The sequence below is a fragment of the Poecile atricapillus genome, chromosome 1 (genome assembly GCF_030490865.1).
Source record: "Poecile atricapillus isolate bPoeAtr1 chromosome 1, bPoeAtr1.hap1, whole genome shotgun sequence".
NCBI lineage: Eukaryota > Metazoa > Chordata > Aves > Passeriformes > Paridae > Poecile > Poecile atricapillus.
In genome coordinates, this window is record NC_081249.1 from 68,601,780 (window position 1) to 68,620,523 (window position 18,744).

Here is an 18,744-nt window from a genome sequence, read left to right on the forward strand (position 1 = left end):
TAAATCTGAGTCATGTAAAATTAGTTTACTAGCAAGTTACCCATGAAGATCTAGTATGGAAAGAAACTCCCACATATTGTTTTCCAACACAATGAGAGAATGATCAGATATAAAGATTTGCAAGTGGCTTGTACTACAAGATGTGTGTAGAAACACCAGCATTTGATTTTGCCAAAAAGACATGAAAATGTTTCTGTGAACCCAGAAGTTGCTCTCAGACCTTGTCTGCTTGGTGTTCTTTACCTTCAAATTGAAATAGTGGTATGAAAACTTTCTTTTTTCCTCTAGCTTATCCATGACCTGAAATACCTATGAAAGAGGAAAGGCAGCTGAAGATAACAAATGCCAGATGGGAAAGAGCTTTCTGTTCTCAGTCTAGCACCACAGCAAGAGGATTTAGTGATCATTTTGCTTGAAAATAAACAAGAATATACTAAGACCAGACACCCAGGCTGCACCCCCATCAAGCTTGAGAAGGCCCCTGTAGCAAGGGACAAATGGACAGTACAGGGACTGAGAATGAACATACTCTCTTTCTCATCAGGACCATATTCATCTACCCTTAATAGCAGAAGACATCTGTATACGGCATTTTCTCTCTTTGTGCTCCTTTTTGTAATCTGTATTTTAAAGTGTTTGTATTTCTGTTGTACAATATGGCTTCTGATGAAAGTGCATACTCCACAGACAGTATATGAAAAGTCTTAATGATCATTGTTTTGAGACTTTAATTCCTTAAGACAACAGTTTATTTGGATGCATTTGGTCCAAATACAAATACACAGTCTTAATTAAGCAAAAATGAAGCTGAAAGAGATTGCTAGATTTTCTAAAAATGGTTAGACTCTCTAGTTAGGATGCAACTTCAGTCTTACTCAGATCAATGGGAACTTTGCCACTGATGTAAGTGGAATGAAAACTCCGCTCTACATGTCTGCCTGTAATCTGAGAACATGTATTCTGCACATCCTGGAGACTCAGTGAAAACCAGACCCCACAGAGTTCACCTTAGATTCACTGTCTCAAATAAAACTATGTGGATTCTTTGTGCCTCTTTTAGTTATCTGTAAAACAAGTATGATAATGCTTTGAGTGCTAAACAATACAATGTGTGTAGGAAGACAGTATCTTTTATTAGGCCAACTGAAATAGTTGGGGAAAAACAGACAAGCTTTGAGGCTTGTCTGAAATGCTTTGAGATGCTCTGATGAAAGGTGTTTGAGCTGTGCAAGGGATCATTAAATTACATTCTTCCTCTCTCTGGAAATCATTTAGTGATATTTCAAAGGAAAGATGCTGTACAGAAATAACTGATTTCTATTGCAAGTGCTGTCTGGAGCTAAATATCTTCCTTCCTCTCTCTTTATGAACTAATCTAAAGAAAAATATGTTTTAAATTAGCATGTTAAGAACAGTTTTGTGGTATAATGTACAGTTCTCTGAAATGTTCTGCGTGAAGCATAACTCACAAGATCCTTAAGCATATTTCAGTACACTCAAACAAAATGGCTGGATTCCTGATGAACAGTTTGTGGAAATTATGAAGGTATCACTGTAAAGAAATTAGAAAGCATGGGAGGTCAGTGAAAATGACACGTGAAAATGAAAAAGGCAGATATGAGTCAAAACTTCATTACGCTTGTAAACACTGGCTTAAAAAGCCCCCAAACTGTCACTCTTGAGTGTGGACATCATGCCTCGGAAAGCTGTGAACCAGCTAGTGTCTATAAAAAGTGTCAAACAACCAAACACTTAACCCTCTCCTCTCCCCAATTTACCAGGAAGGAGCTGGGAGTGCTCACTTGGTATTAGCCAGGACTGAGAGACCAACAACATCAGGGTGTCATAGCCATGAATGCAGCAAGATAGATCAGTGCTATCACAGAGTCTGTGCAACACTCAGGTTATTGGGGGCTGTGAAGGGATAGGGGAGGGAAGGCTTAAATAATAATAAAATAATTAATAAATCCTACTAATATCACTTTACTAGTACTTTAGTTAATTGTCAAGACACAAATGATGTCAAGAAGAAAGAAAACTGGGGGCAGGGGAATCTTTAAATATGTGAAAAATACTTGTGAAAAAGGATGAAATAGACTTGTTTATGTCTATTAGAACAAGAAGCAATAGGTATAGCAGTAAAGGATATTTACATCAAACCACTAGACAGTAGTCCAGGATTAAGGAAAATTAAGCATTGGTATAGACTGCCTAGAGAAATGGTGAAACTTTCATCACTGGAACATAAAAAAAAGGCTTAAATAAACACCATCAAAAGTTTCACTATGGATGATCATTCACTGAAACAGAGAAGACTTGGAGATTCATCTTAGAAAGGTTATAATGTGTGACCAGGTCTTCCTGGATGTTCTTTTATTCCCCAGAAAGATGTTGTTGAAGATTTTCTGTTTGTGTGAGATTCTGAGACGCAGTCCTCTGAAAATATTTGTCTAAGAGAGGAGGAACCATTTATCTTTTGAAGTCCCTGTTCCTCTCCAATGATCACAGATGCAGTCACAGATGACTGGCTTAGTATGGACACCTACTTATTGAATCTGCAAAGTGAGATGAGACAATTACCATCCTTAATGACAAATTGTGTCCTTTCTAATATATTCCTAAATATAACACTCAAATCTCCATTACTCATTCCAACTATAATTACTTGTTGTGCACGTATGAGGTGGCACCCATAACACATAATCATAATGTTATTTATTGTTGTGCATTAGTAATTTAGCACATTATATTTAGATGCCATATGGCCTGAGGAAAAATGTAATAAGGGCTTCCTATGCTGTGGATAGAAAGCTCCTAGACAACAATTAATATAATCTATTTCACTTTTGCACTTCATTTCTACTAAGAATATCACTGAAGTATAGGCTATCTCAGGAAGGAAAATGTTATGTTTAGATCTAAGACCCAGCCAAAGCTCTGCCAATTTGCAGGTAGAGCTACTAAGTAAGAATGTGTTTTTATTTCAGCAGTATGTACGAAAGAGTAAGGAGCCTCTGTTATTTGGTATTAACCACTTGTGTTTCCAAAATCTGCATACAATAACACAGATGCTCAGCTAATCTATATGAATGTGTGTGTTTATATTGGCCTCATCCCACCACAGGACTAAAACTGGGTACTTAGGAAATGTCACCACTATGTCCCACACTGAGGTCATGGGAGGAAGCCTGAGCACCCAACTGTCCCCTCTGCTGAATTGCAGCTTTCTCCTTGGGGACCTCTTCAGATACATCCCATGTATTCACTCTCGAGATTCCCCACAAATGGCAATAAGGCCAAGAACATTATATTTGGCTCTCCCATTATGTTTGTCTTCCAACACTATTCCTGCAGCTTCTGCACTGGGCAGAGATGGACACCACAGGCTACATACATATGAGATCCAGGCTACAGGGCTGTTTGGTGTGGACAAAGCACTCTGGAGTAGCTCTAAGCATCCTGGGTGTGCATCAGCACGCACCACTGAGCCTTGGGATGGAAAACTGATCCCTTTCTTGTGTGGATGCAGACTTTGCAGACACTTGCAAACAATGGCATAGGTTGTCTGCCCATATTGGCCAGCACTGCACTGAACAGTGCCCCTGGAGACTGCTTTCATCAGGTAGAAAGGTCCCAAGGAGGGGACACACCTAAGAAAGGTCTCAATAGAAGGGGGAATTTTTTGGTATCTGAGCAAAACAAAAACCCAGAATAAAAACGATAAAAGGTGACAAAAGGATCGTCTTCCCCATCCTGAGAAATATGTAGAATATTATTCTCCTGTGCACTTGGAACAACTCCTTTTAATAACCTTTGTTCTTTTGTGACCTGTAATTGTGGAAACCTCAATCTTATATCTTATGCACAAGTACCCTCATCATACATGTATTTCTACACTGTAAAAGGATGTGAAGACTTAAGGCTCCTGTATTGATTTTGGCTGGGATAGAGGTAATTTTCTTCACAGTAGCTGGTGTGGGGCTGTGTTTTGGATTTGTGCTGGAAACAGTAATAACATGGGGATGTTTTGGTTACTGCTGAGCAGGGCTTACACAGCATCAAGGCCTTTTCTGCCTCTCACCCTACCCCACCAGCAAGTGGAGTTGGGTGGGGACACAGCCAGGACAGCTGACCCCAGCTGACCAAAGGGATATCCCAGACTGTGTGGTGCCATGCTCAGCATACAAACCTGGAGGAAGAAGGAAGGAGGGGAGATATTCAGTGATGATGTTGATCTTCCCAAGTAATCATTAAGCATGATGGAGCCTGGCTTTATGGGAGATGGCTGAACACCTGCCTGATTCTGGGAAGTTATGAATTAATTCCTTAATTTTCTTTGCTTGCTTGTGGGACTTGTGTATTACCTATTAAACTGACTTTATCTCAGCCCATGGGTTTTCACACTTTTACCTTTCTGATTCTCCCATCCCACTGGCCAGAGAATAAGTGAGCAGCTATGTGGGGCTGAGCTACCTACTGGGGTAAAGTCACAACAGGCTCATTTTGTAGCTTCATTACATTAAAAATTGCATCAAATATGAAAATTAAATGCAACACTTCCCCTCTTTTTTTTTTTCTTCTTTTAAAGTGACATGAAAAATTATTTGAATGAGAAAATGCATACAGGAATACAACAGCATATATAGGTTTAACTCCAGCTTAGCATATAGTTTAGTTAGAGCTGTGCTTCCTTGTGGATTTTAGCTTCTTCCTTATTTCAATCTTTAGGAATGTTTTTATTCTTACTTGCATGGAGAAGGACCAGAAAGAGGTGAGTACTTCAGCTAAAGAAGCACTTTTCTTTTAGCACTTGGTAGGTCAAGCTATAGGTCACAGATAAATAAAATTAAACAATCTCTTCATAGGTTATTAAGATGCCCACCTGATGACTACTGAACTTTAAAAAGCAGCAAAAGATGCCATGCAAAACTGTTAAAAACTACTAATAATACTCTCACCTCATTGGGTTTGTGGCTTGCATTCCTAATGCATGCTTGTTTTAAAATAATACTGTTTTGTAACAGGATGGTTAATTCTTTAACAACATGAAATACCGTAACTACCAGAGACTGCAAAAGTGTCCTGGTGGTAGACACCAGCAGCATCAAGTCTGTCTGAACTGGAATGAGTTTTAATAATCAGAAAATGAAGCTGTAGTGACATACTAGCAGCTGAGCCTGGGTGGTTTTAGAGGTCAGCACACAGGGCAGTCAGACCTCACTTTTTGTAGTCAGCAGTTCTCCACGTACAAGGAGCAGCTGCTCAGCCTGGAGGTGGGATTCAGCTGCCCAAATGTAGATATTTCACATCTGAGCATCTCTTACCGGTCATATAAAGCATAATCTAAAAGACTGGCTTTTCCATTGATTTCGAAAATAATTTAAGACAACTAGTTCACAAGCAGCTGCCTGCACTGTAAACCACTAAAGGTAGGGACACTGCATCCAGCATGCCTGATGAAACATCAGCAGCCCTTGGCTGATGGGTGGGGAACTTCTTAAGCTACTCCAACTTGACTGCAGCTGCCCTATGCTAGTGGCAACACCATGCTTCTAGGCGTACTTATAAAATTTGGCACACCTTTTCATGGTACATTTATAAATACTATAAATAATTCTGTTTAAATTATGGCCACTTTTTTACAAGGATAACAGAGATACGTGTCTAGATTATATATTTCTTACAGTGATGCAAACCATAATAAACTTCCATGACATTTTTGAAACTGTAATGGTATAAAAATAATGTACTTGAACAGAATGATGCTTAGATACATGACTCAGTCTCCTTAACTTAAAGTTAAACATATCTTTTTCTTGGTGGCACACTTGGCAAAGGGGTCAAGAGTACATTTCTGTCCCTTGCTAAAGCTCATCCCTTCCTCAGACCTATTTACAAGGTCATGCAATTCAGAAAACCAGAGACACAACCAAGGTTAAAAGTTACACCTTCTTTTGCAGGGTTCCTTTCAACTCATATGATTTCACCAACCTAGCTGGCAGTACTACCACATCAACCCCTGTACTAGCCCAAGAGACAGAGTGTTATGAAAAGTAGAAGGCAAGAACAAGGGATAGAGACCAGGTAAGTCAGTTTAGTTGCCAAGGAAAATATGCAAAGAATAACACAGAAAGGCATTCAAAGTTGAAGAGGCTCCTCTAGATGATAATTTAGAGCAGAAGCCTAACTAACAGTCTGAACTGCTCTCTGGAGGAGCCTCTCTCACTCCTTCAACTATGCAAGGCATCTAGGGAGACAAGCCTCCTAATTTAGGCATCTAAGTTAGATGTTTAAATGTAGGCAGTAAATATTCCCCCCGAGAATGTGAATGGGATGTTATAATAGTTTAAGACATGTTTCACTGAAGCTGTGATACCAATGTCTGCTCTTTTATGAGATACTGTTCTTTGTGCCACCGATCATCTACTGACACAACCATGTTTCTCATTTATTGGATAAATGAACAACATTAACAGAATGCACATTGCTCAGTGATGGTCCAAATTCTGAAGTTAAAAAAAGATTCCAAATTTTACTCTCAAAATATGAACCAGATTAAGTTGTTTGCATGGAAACCACTGCAAATTCCCAGTAGTAATCATTTTAGGGGACCAGAAAGGGAAAAGAGATTCTTCACAATGATCACCAGTATATATTTAACTTTATTGCTCTCTTCAAACATTTCTTTTAAATTTTTCAATTAGGAACTTTGATCTGTAATTATATCTTGTCTACATTGCTCTTATCCACTCAGAACTTTTTTACATATTCAGTGATGGGGGTTTCAGAAGTTATCAATAAACGACAGAAGTGGTAAAGTTGTTCTTTCAATGCAGATGCATGGCTTACCTCCTGCCCTGCAAAATCGTGATACTAAGGCACACACCATAACACCAATTTTCAGTGTGTCTTTCTCCAGTGTAAACACCCTTGTTGCCATTGATCACAGCACTATTCAAAGGACTATTTGAGACAGTTGCGGAAGGAATGCTCTTTAAATGCAGCTATCTTCTCTCCAGGATGAATACACTTACAGGAGTGGATTGTTAAAACCAATTCATTTTCTAGTGTCTCACACTGAAGAACTGCAACTAACATGCCTAAGAAATCAAACATGCTGGGCAAGCCATTAATATGTATTAGACTGTGCTTTGTTTATTCTAGTGGTTTGAGCATCTACACAGTGTGTGCAAAAAGCTGCCCACCAGCTCCCTGATTTGAATTCACCACTGCTAAGTCAGAAAAACATATGGGGAATGAGAATAATATATACCAGCATGACTTAAAATGGCTGTGCCTGAGTTAATGGGCTCAACTGATGTAATTGGTTCAAATATCAAAGCTTACTACCCTATGGTGTTGTATCCATTTCCACTTAGCTCTCATCCCTTCAAGAAATTCAAGAAACAATGGATCATACATGGTATTGCAACTTGTGCACAGAAGCAGGTGCTGGAGGTATTGTTAAGTGGGGAGCTGATAGTCATTTTACATGGGCACACTGGGCAGCTTGCTGCCAGACGAAATCTAGAGCAGCTGAGTTCTGCCTGCCTTGTGCTCAGCGGAAGCACCAGCTGAGTGTATCCTTTCTATTGTGCTACTTGCTACAAAACTAAAAGGAACTCGGTTAGACCTCCATCCTTCTGCAAATGTGGTAGACAATGAGCAGTGAGGCTCGAACTCACTGTAGTGGGACAGACAGTGCAACTCCAGAATGTCACATCTTTAAAAAAACTTAAACTTCACACTTTACTATAAAAGAGTTGTACCACCAAACAAAAGCACATCATGAGAGATTTTCTCTGTCAACCCCAGCAGACAGATTAAGGGAACTTTGCCACTTGTTACTATCTAGTGGTCTGCCACAAAGTTGAGATGGTGTGAATAAATTTTCTTTCCTGGTCCAGGTTTTCACTTAACAGTTGCTGGCATTCAGGTCCTTGGGCATGACTCTACTTTCTTTGAGGTTTCTGTCCAAGTTTCCTCTCTCTTTGACTGATATAAGCTCCTTTATTATTCCTTCCCCAAAAGGAAATACTCCAACATAAGCAAAATGCTTCTGCATGTTAAGCATACACATAAAAGAAACACAATATCCCAGTTCCTGTTTATTTTTCTAATTTCTGTCCACAGACTCAAAGCAGAACAGGTGGGGTGTTTTTCCAGTGTACTGTGGGCTTGTTTCAACTCATCTCAAAGATCTGTCTTCTCTTCCATCTGTGCTTTCCATTAATGTGACACTGGCCTGTTCTTCGTCATTTTAATCAACCTACTCAGAACTGCCATGACAGCTTTCCTTCTCTAGGGCTCTAACAATGCAACATATTGGGTGGGACTCCTGTCACCTACCTTTAGACATCTACTGTGCAAACACTTACATTTTTGTTAATCAGATGAGTCTGCTATAAGCACTGGAAAAAAATTAAGCACATTCAGGGCACAATCCACCTTGGTTGAAGCAGGAATTGTATCCCTAAAGTCTTAATTCAGAGGCAAAAGTCTACAAGACAGATGTCTACACTGACCAGATAAATAAAAACATCCTTGTCTATTCCACCTCTCACATTCTGGCTTAATTGAAATCCCATTTGAAAATCAACTGCTTTCCCTAACACTGTTTTCTATTAACAATTCACAGCACTTTGAGATGTGTGCCTTGTGGGAAGGATTTTGACTAAATCTTTCTCAGGGTTCAGACTCTGAGGTTCTTTCCTAGGAGAAAAATTGGTGGATGTGTCACACTGGTAAATATCATTCCATAAAAATATCTATGCAGAAGAACAATTACTATATGTGTATGAAAATTAACAGTCTAGTGATGCCTTTACTGATTTGTGCATAACTTCCCTTGGAAGGTTAATGTCCATGAATATGTAACATGCACTTTCTTCTCCCTATTGCTTCCCTATTGTTTTTCTCTTTTCATTATTACAGCATTTCTCCATACAGCCTGTAAGACCTTTGGTAAAGAGTTATGTTTGCATCTGAGCATTAAAACTTATTATGAAGGCACAATAATTCCTGTAGTCTAGTTAAATATAATTGCAAGGGGAACAGGAGACAGAAACAGAGGGCAGTTCATAATTCATAGACTTCTCACATGATTTCAACCTTCTCCTTGCAGAACTTTGTGGGTGGGAGGAGGTTACAAATTAAGCTCTCTGCTACTTTGTGCTAAAAGCCTGTGCCAGCCCTCTAGTCAATGGAATTTATGTAATGATAACCAAATCAATTCAGAAACCAGTTTTGTTAATCTGTCAGAGACTCTAAGAGTGCACAGCTTTAAACTTTTCTGACAGTGTCTGCAATTACTCTAGCTGAAGAAATGCTTCTGAACCAAATCTAATGTTCATGGCAAAAGAGTTACATTAATTTATATCAGCTTCTGATTGAACTGACTAGAATAAATCAGAGTGAGTGGGCACACAATCAGCTCTGCTGGCAGATTTGCAGATTGCTGGAAAGAGCCATGATAAGTCTCTGGAGTCTGGCTGTGAGTAATGCTCTCCACCAACACAGCTGGATCCTGCCTAACCACACTCGCTGACACCCACCAAGATCATGTCTTATCCAGAGCTGCTAGGTTTATAGCTTCTATCAAAAAAAATAAAGAAGTTGTAAGCCATGAGAATATGCTCAAAGTAGAACGAGCTTCAGCGGCTTAAGGAGTCACCTCCCCTCCCAGCAATTTCCTACCTCCTCTTTGCCTGAAATTACTGCAGCAGTCAGTGGAATAAGACACACACACTAGTCTCAGCTGCTCCAACACAAGGTCCAGCAAGTTTAGCCTAAACTGCTTGTAAGATGACTTTAACATCATATTTTGCATTAAAATGGCTTAGAAACATTAGTGTTCTCCAATCCAGGGACTGCTGTGGAGTCAGGAACTTTCAGTAAGGAGGTCAGGGAAGCAGTGTTTTTTGCAGCAGTCCAGCCAGATTTGCTCAAATTTGACCAGCAATAGGAAAGACTAAGAAATTTCACACTTACAGTTATCATTCTTATGGTTTACTAACAGGTTTATGAACTTCTGATTGTCTAGCTGTACTAGATGACCTTCTGAGGTCCCCTCCAACACGAATTTCCCTACATACCTAGTGTGCCTGGCCAGGAACCTGAAGACACTATTCTTCCTGCTGACACAGTCACAATATATCTTGGCAAACTGTGGAGATCCATGCTTACCAAACTCTCCCTCAGAGTGGTCAAAATAGATTGACACTGGTATTGTTCTGGTGTTGAACAACTGCTTTCCAAAAGTGAGGTCAGCTGTAGCATGGGGACCCTCTGCCACTAGGAAGCAGCCCTGCTCGACTTAATTGTTACTAGAAAAAGGGATGGGCATAAAAAAACCCAACCAGACAAATAGAGATTACGCCCAAATAACCAACCTTCTCTGGGTCACGATTTCCTAGCTGGGGGATAAAATCCTCAGACAAAGCACTTAATGTGTTGTCTAATGTGGTAAGAGGTACATAGTCTCACAGGAAGGGATATTATGGAAGTGCTGGGATGAGGCTGCTTATCATCTGCGCTCCCCTAGAAATGCTGAACTCTGTAAGGTCTGCACAGCATCTATGCTTTTGTGTATGTGAAAAACCAGCAGGAATTGATGTCATGGGCAGGAAAGTTCGAAGAAATCTGGAAAAGGGGGAAGCCAGAGTTGCAGCTGTTATGAATTCATCACGATTTTGGCCCCAGTTCCAAAATTCTCAAAAAGACATATAAGAATCTCCACATGATTTTGAGGGAAGCAAGATCTGTAAATATATGAGTGACACATTCACGCATGCTGTATTGTTTAAGAGGCATACTGAGCTTTTCGTTTCAATCCCTGCTCTTTCACTTGTGTCAGTTAGCATTTCTGAGAACCTTAATGTGAGATGCAACCTCATGCTGCTGCCTTAAAGTAACTACAGCAGAAATTTTCCAGTGAAATAATGTACTAGTATCAGATGTGATCACAAGATCATCATCACTGGGACAGTCTCAGGGCTGTCACAAGGCAGTTTCAGCAGTAAGGGCTCACTGCAGTTCTGCAGCTGCACACAGAAACACAGCTCGGATCCACTGGGATTTCGATGGGCTGTTCCTGCCTCCACATCTCCTCTGCCTTCCTGGTGCCTGCAGCAGCTCTACAGACTCAGCTAATTCGAGAACTTTGTCCAGCTGAACTCAGTTAATTTTTTGGAGGAGCAAAACTGGCTCTCCACCAGATCAGACCCCAGGCTTGCCTTGCCAGATGGCATCATCACTGTTACTGCAGTGTAAATAACAAACAGGAAGGCATAGCCATGATCAGAGAGGAATGTAGGACTGCCCCTTTTGGTGGCAATAAAGACACAGGCTGTCTTGCATTAACTGTGAAATTACATCCTTAGAAAGGTTTATAACTGCATGGCTCCCCTTGCAGGACACCAGGCTGCTAGTATTAACTGCGAGCTGCACGTTTCAAAACGCTAGGCAACACTCACCCTCAGGAGATGATACAAACTGGGTGGTGCCACCCTGTGAGGCTGCCTCTGATCGCCAAATACCACTTTAGTCAGGAACAGGGCAAATCCATAAATCTGTTCCTTTACAGTACTATAAAAGCATATTAAACTGCTAAAGCAAAGATGGTCCAGTGCCCTTCTGCGTGCCCACGCAGGACATACGTATGCTCTGCATTTCCTAGACACTCCCACAGATGAGGTGGAGGCACATGAGGTTTGCATTCAGACTGTGAATGAGCTATGATATGTATTCAGAGCTCTTCTCGGTGGTTCCAGCTACAAGGACACGACGCAAGGGCAGAAAGTGATGCACAGGAAGTTCCAGCTGAACATGAGGAAGGACTTCTTTACTGTGCAATGACCATGCAATGGAACAGATTGCCCAGAGAGGTTGTGGAGCCTCTCTCACTGGAGATATTCAAGAACTGTCTTGGACACAGTTCTGTGCCGTGTGCTCTGGGATGGCCCTGCTTGAGCAGGGATTTTGGACCAGATGACCCCCGGTGTTCCCTTCCAGCCTGACGCATCCTGTGACTATGTTTTCAGCCTCCCCGAGCCGAGCCCTGGCGCGTCACAGCGCAGAACAGGGCAGGCGCTCAGCAGCCAGCCCGGGCGCTTGGCTCCGGCACTCTCTGCCTCCTGCCCGGCCGGGCCCCGCGCCGCTCCAGCTCCCGCAGCGAGCAGGACGCTCTCAGCCCGCCTCCGCCCGGGATGCTCGGCGCGGAGCCCCGCCGAAGGCTGCCAAACGCGGGCGGCCGCGCCCGCGGCCATCGCCGGCGGTGCCGCGGGGTTTTCCTTTAGGAAAATCCCTTTCCCCCGCCGCCAGGACGAGGCGGAGGCGCTCCGGAGGCCGGAGCGGCGGTGCCGTCCCCTCCCCGGACCCGCCGCCGCCGCCATGGCAACCGCCCGTCGCCGCGCGCGCGCACCCCCTTCCCCGCCCGCCCCCCCGCGCCTCTCCCCCCCCCGGCCCCGGTCTGACAGAGCAGCAGCGCTGCGCCCCCTCCCCGCGCCGCTCCCGCCCGCGGACACGCACCCCCGGCTCTCCCAGGTAACGGCAGGGCCCGGGAACGGGGCAGCCCCTCACGGCGCTGCTGCCCGCGGCAGGCGGCGGCTCGGACCCCGCCACGCTGACAGAGGCGGCGGGGATGGGGGGGAAACCAGCGATAGAGGCTGGAGCAGGGCGGGGGCGCCCCCCCATCTCCCGCGGAGCGTGCCGGGAAGTGTAGTCCGCGCCCCCCCGCCGGGCACTGGGGGCTGCCGGGAGAGGCGGCGGAAGGGAACTACAGCCCCCAGCACTCTGGGCGGAGGGGGGAGATGGGTGCTGCGAAAGGGACCCCTGAGGGGACGGGAGGCTCCCTCTGAACGAGAGCACCGAGGCGGCTCATCCCTCCGGAACAGCGAGGGAGAGAAGCCCCTGTGCCGCTGCCGGGGCGGGAGGGGCTGCAGGGAGGGGCGGTGCGGCAGGGCCGGCTGGGGGGGGTGGGCGCAGGGGCGGTGCGGCTGCAGAGGGGAGGCGCAGGGCAGGGGAGTGAAAGGGGGGGTGGGTGCCTGCGGTGAGGGGAGGATGGGTTTGGGCGCATCTGGATGCCGGTGGGGGAGAGAAAGAATTCAAGGAAAGGGGCACATGGGAACATAGGTGGATGGATGGAAGGGGAGAGATGTGCTGGAGGAGTGGTGGATCAGATGGACTGAGAGAGCTGTGCAGAAGGCAGAGCTGACCGGAGGCTGGGAATGGGTACGAAGGAGGCAATGGTCAGAGGGAGCCCTGGAAAGTGTCCCCAACCAGTTTGCGTTTATGGTTTCCAGTTTCACGTCTCCTACCACGCTTAGGCTCTGTTGAGCTTGTTGCACTAGGTGATCTGGACACAGTGTTACTTTTTAAAAAATTATTCTGCTACATTTCTATTTTTTCCCAAAAAATTTCTGTCATGATGTCAGTATTGGCATTTGTCCCTTTCGTCTCTCCATTTTCTCTCCTGACAGTTCTAGTGTTTATCTTGTATTCTCTAACAGCCATGAGGGGGAATGAAATTACAGTTTCTGTACATATCATACTTAAAATACACGTGTTTATGATTGGTATATAAGGGAGCGTCATTTTTTCTTCCTGAAAATCTGTATCTTAAAAGCATCAGTGCATTAGTACTCCCTTTTATATGAATATTGAATGTCTAGTCCTACTACAGTTTCACATTTCAGAGATTAGTTTCTTTCCAATGAATGCTTAATTGCAATTGCAGATTGTCGAGCAGGTTTTTTTTTCTTCCTTTTCCCCCCACCCCTATGTCAGGTATATCCTAGATAGGCTTCACCTCCTTGCAGCTCCTGGTACTTGCCACACTGCAGAAGTGAACATTGCAGCTGCAGTGTGCTTCCAGGATGCTTGGCTCATGGAGATCTGGACTTTTGTGTAGGTAATGGGGAGAAATAGATCCTGCCCTGACCTAATCCAAATCAAAGGAGAGAAAAGTAAATGGAATACAAGAAAACAATGATAGGCCTTTATCTGGTTTTCTGTGTAATTAATTAAAAAAAAAAATAAAAATTATTCTTCTGTGGATGAGCTGAGAAATCTGTAGTGCACTAACAGCAATATGCATATAAATGTATATTTAAAAAAAAAACATATGCTATTCTATTTGAGTAACACATATTCTTAGTCCTAAAGAGCCAGTTCTTTCAAATTCAGAGTGGGGTTCAAAAGGTGGAAAAGTATTCAGCCCAAAATTCTGACTGTATGAGTCAGGGTTATAAACACCTGTGTGAGTGTATTAAACCTGCAATTATTCATGGAAGGCTTATCTGGGATGCAGATTGGCTGAGCTAGGAATGGAGCAGCAGCAGCACTGAGTCTTTGTGGAGCTGGCTGTGGTCTGATAGGGCTCATGGGCTGCAGGGCAGGGGGAACACCGGTGTGCTGTATCCAGGGCCAGGTGTTGGAGTGGTTTCACTGCTTTTCTTGGCACAGAGCCTGACGTAAGAAATGCTGTGAACCCAAGCTGGCTCTGTGCAGACCCATCTTGGGAGCCTTTGGTGGCATGTTTGCTCCACCAGAAGTACTTAGACACATGATAAGCAGAGAAGCAAGTGGCTCCACAAAGGACCAGAAGGATTATTGACTTGGGCCAAGTTCCACTTTGTTGAGCTGCCGACAGGCTCTGCAGAATCCTTCAGATATCTGGGCCCTGCATCCTGTCAGAGGAGGGGTTGACTGATCCACTTCAGGGCTGGTCCCACCCAAACATGGACCTGGGTTTGATACTAATGTCAGAAGCCCTGGAGGCTGTGCTGGCGAGGAGAGAAATGTGTTGAGCCAGCCTGGGTCCAGCAGGACTAAGATGGAACAGAAGCTGGCAAGCCTGTCACTGCTTGACCTGTGTGTGTATGGAGTTACGCTCCCCAGAGTGCCCCACAGCATTTGTTTTAACTCTTTTTGATATCCAGCCTTGCTAATGAACACCTCATTACCCCAAATAATGGTGCTGTGACCATATGGATGTAGCTGAAAGTGGTGTATGAGGTGCTTGGAGAAGGATGTTGTTCACGCTCAGTCTTAGGAATAGCACATCCGTCTCTGATTCTCCTTTCTACTTCTTCAGAGAACTGTACTTCAAAGGCTCTGCAAACGGCTATTTCATTCTTCAGGATGCTTTGTGTTTGGTTCACCAAACTAATGAAATCTGTAATTTAAATCTCTAAATTAATCTTTAATTAAAACTCTGACCACCTTATGTGTTTACTTTTAACTTGTGGTGAATGTCTTTACTTCATTTGAAGATTTTTTTTTTTTTTCACTTGCACTCAGAGTAACTCTCTGTTTCAAGTTAAGAATGCACACAAAAATAGTTTGAGGCCTGCATGCATGCTTCTTCTCCTTCCCACTTCCATACACATTTCCCCATTAACTCCATGTCTGCTATTGCAAAACAGAGTTTCAGTGCAAAGAAGCCAAAAACCAGTTAGCAGAAAGCAGTTGACTGAATTAAAAGATCCCTTGGTGCTGGGTTTCCTGGACTACGGTGTGTGTGTGTTTTATCTGGTGTCTGTACTGCTTTGAAAAATAACATAATCTGCTGTAACCCTAATGCTGCTGCTGCCATTGTAGCCAGCCTTGTCACTGCTAGTGCACACAGCAAAAGTAAAAAACAGCACTGGCATAACACATTTCTCATCTTTAATTCATTTGCATGTAGTTTAAATTCAAATCTGCTTGAACTGAGCCATGTCCTTACTTACAGATATGTTTTTAACAGGGGTTGTGATCCTGTGAGGTCATGATTGTTAGTTTTCACACCAGTCCATGGGACCACAGCTGCGTGTTCAAACAAAGCCATGTTAACAGGGAAAAGATGGATTTTGCTATGGTACTTGGCAAGCCTTTTGTTTGTTTGTATTTTATCTGACAATGATCAGTTAAAATGTTGTTTTTGTCATGCAAACGTAATGTCTGCAGCATCAGCAATTGCTTCTGAAAGGGACAGTTAATTATTGGAAATGAAGATCAGTTGTTTTGCACCCAACACCAAAACAAAAGAGATAACCTTTAAATTCTAATAATAAAGCAGGAAAGACTTATTTAATTTCTTTTAATTATTGCATTTTTTAATATATTTTTCTTAAAAATAAAATAAAATTTATCAAGCACATTAAAAAATATAGTCTATATTTCAGTCAGGAATACAATTCTGTAGGCTTCTAGTAGAAGTCACATGTCATGCGGAGAAAAACACTTTCTTTGTTCCTCTCACAATGTTCCAGTTAGTGTTGCTGTTTATGCTTTCTCAGGTAAAGCATTGTCATATTGTTACACATCTCTACTTTAACAAATTTTAAGTTTGAAGAGAAGACTGAAAATCGGATCATTGTGCTATTTTAAGTGAAGATGTAATTGAGGGACAGAGAGCTGTTTGGAACTGGTCAAAGCTGGCTTACAAAACCAATATGGCCTTAACCTAAGAAGGGCAGGTTTCAATTAACTCTAACGAAAAGCTTCCAAGCAGTAAGAGGAATTTGAGGAAAAAACAACTTCAATTTATGACTTAGACTCTGATAATGGAAATGGACGCACATAAAAAGTGTATAAATCCAAAAATCAAAACCTCTTAACACTGAAATTCTCTTTCTTGCTTTGCTTTCTGTGGCAATTGATCTGTTCTGGGATTGTGCAGTGGCAAAGAGTCATCCTGGCTCTGCCTTGTAGAAGTGGAAAATGTACAGTCATACCTCAATCATCAGCACTGTATTCAGAAGATGGTGCCTAACAGTGTGACTCTCTGTCTTGTGACATTAGTTGTAACTCTTACATTGCTTTTCAGGATGCCTGACACCATGCATGGCTGACTTACAGAAAATGAGAAACAGGATTAGTAACCAATCCTCATCACTGTATGTCCAGGCCTTTCCAGATGTTCATCTGTCCAGTCAGCAGTACTGCAGGGCTGCCATGATGTGAGAGCATATGTCCAGCAATCTCAGGGAGCTGTGGAATGTTTTTGTTTTGCCTGGGTAAAATTTTGGTCAGAGAAAGACACATGTCCAGCAAAACCCTGGTATGGTATAGCCCTCTCAGTGAGGAATTAACATCTGATTTGGAGAAAAGTCTGATTGATAGGTATTAAATAAGGCTTGATGTGACTATTGAAACAATGAGAATAAAGCAAAAGTGTCTAACAGCTCATTTAATGAGAGTCCTCCATCCTGCGCAAGAGTCAAGTGCTTATGGAGAAAATGGGATGCAGTGGTGTCACTGTCAAAATGTCAAAATACTTGCATAAAAGAGACATGTAAAGATAGCAGATGCCTTCCATTTTGGCACTTGCAGAGTGAATGTTCGGGATCAAGCAAGAGGAAAAGCCCTGCTCCAGAACCCCTCTACAGGGGAGGGCACTTGCTGCCTCTGGTAATGCTGCAGTGAGGTAATGGTGAGAGAGATGAATCTTCAATATATCCAATCCTGTATCCATTCCCACTGGTATTGCACGCAAGTTTGGAATAGTGTGCTAAGCAAGCTGTCCCCCTTTGTCTGCTGTTTACACAGTTACTGTATCTGCCCATGGATATGTTTTGTGTGTATAATGCTTTAATGTTAAAGTAGAGACTGTCTTTTGGCTGTTGCTCAATTGTGCATTGCTTTAGTTCTGGGAGAAAAATTCTTTTCTGACCCCAGATAGGGATCAGCTCAGCTTATGCTCCAAAGAATAGAGATTAATATCCCCTGTGACCTTTTAGCCTGGCTGCTGCAGGGTTTTTAACAAGTGGGTTTAAGACCCCATGTGTGGCATCTATGCCTACATGAATGTCTGTAATGTCTGTTCTTGTCAATGATCCGTGAACTAAGGAATCTCCAAGGATATCTTGACGTGCAGTGGAGCTGTTACGGTCTAGTGCCGGAGAGAACCACGCAATGATAGAATGAAAAGCTGGTGTCACAAGTAGTGTGTAAGTTGTTCTAAATGTACTTGACAACAGTTGTCCCTGGCTGTATATTTACTTGAAAGATGTGGCTGTGGTATGGTAGGAAAATTAAGTATCTAAACAAAGCTCCAGATAGCAAACAACAAAATGCTCTATTTATGATTTTTGTATATCTGGTTCCTTGGACTTCCCTGGTGTTGTATGAACTCTATAATACAATATAGAACAGTGAGTACGTGACATGAAAAGGTCCTCACCTAGTTCTAGTTACTTCCTCCCTCCCCATCCCTGACATTGAAGAATGGGATGTCCAGAAAACAACACAGGAAATAATTGCTTCCTAAAAATATTTTTTCCTTGATTTTGGACTTGTTTGGATTTGGTTTGTTAATTCTGAACTAACATTACCTTCACTGGTGTGCATAGGAGGCGTAGTTTGTTTAAAGCATTTTTAGCATTAGTTTTAAATAGCAATAGAATCTCAGAGAACTGCCTGGGATTCCAGGAAAGCACTGATTTAGGCCTACAGCTGCTGTTTCAAATATGGCTCACGTAAATGGGTGACATTATATTAATCTTTTCAAGCTATATGACCTGCTTTGGGGACTAGTGTAGGTGATAAGGAAAAACAGAAGTTCCTGAATCCGCAGGAAAGATCCAGGGGCTTTTGTCAGCTTAACTCTGGAGCTATTGGCTCAGTAGGTACGTGGGTGTACATCCACCAGCCTCCTTCCATGCTCCAAGTTTCAGTGCCGTCTCCAGTGTGACACACCAGGCATCAAGCTCATGCATAAGCTTTGGCATCACCAGCATAAGGCTAGAAGCCCCCAAACTC

At 42.8% G+C, this 18,744-nt stretch overlaps 1 protein-coding gene across 2 annotated transcripts in view; it reads left to right on the forward strand.

Annotated features, from left to right (window-relative positions):
* The first annotated feature begins 12,463 nt into the window (after window positions 1-12,463).
* KATNAL1 (katanin catalytic subunit A1 like 1) overlaps window positions 12,464-18,744 on the forward strand; it is a 36,398-nt gene continuing 30,117 nt past the window's right edge. The window contains exon 1 of one of the 2 annotated variants that reach the window (XM_058829050.1): window positions 12,464-12,543. The gene's annotated coding sequence lies outside the window, so the exon portion shown is untranslated. The remainder of the gene's footprint in view (window positions 12,544-18,744) is intronic. The other variant, XM_058829049.1, reaches the window with a different exon arrangement.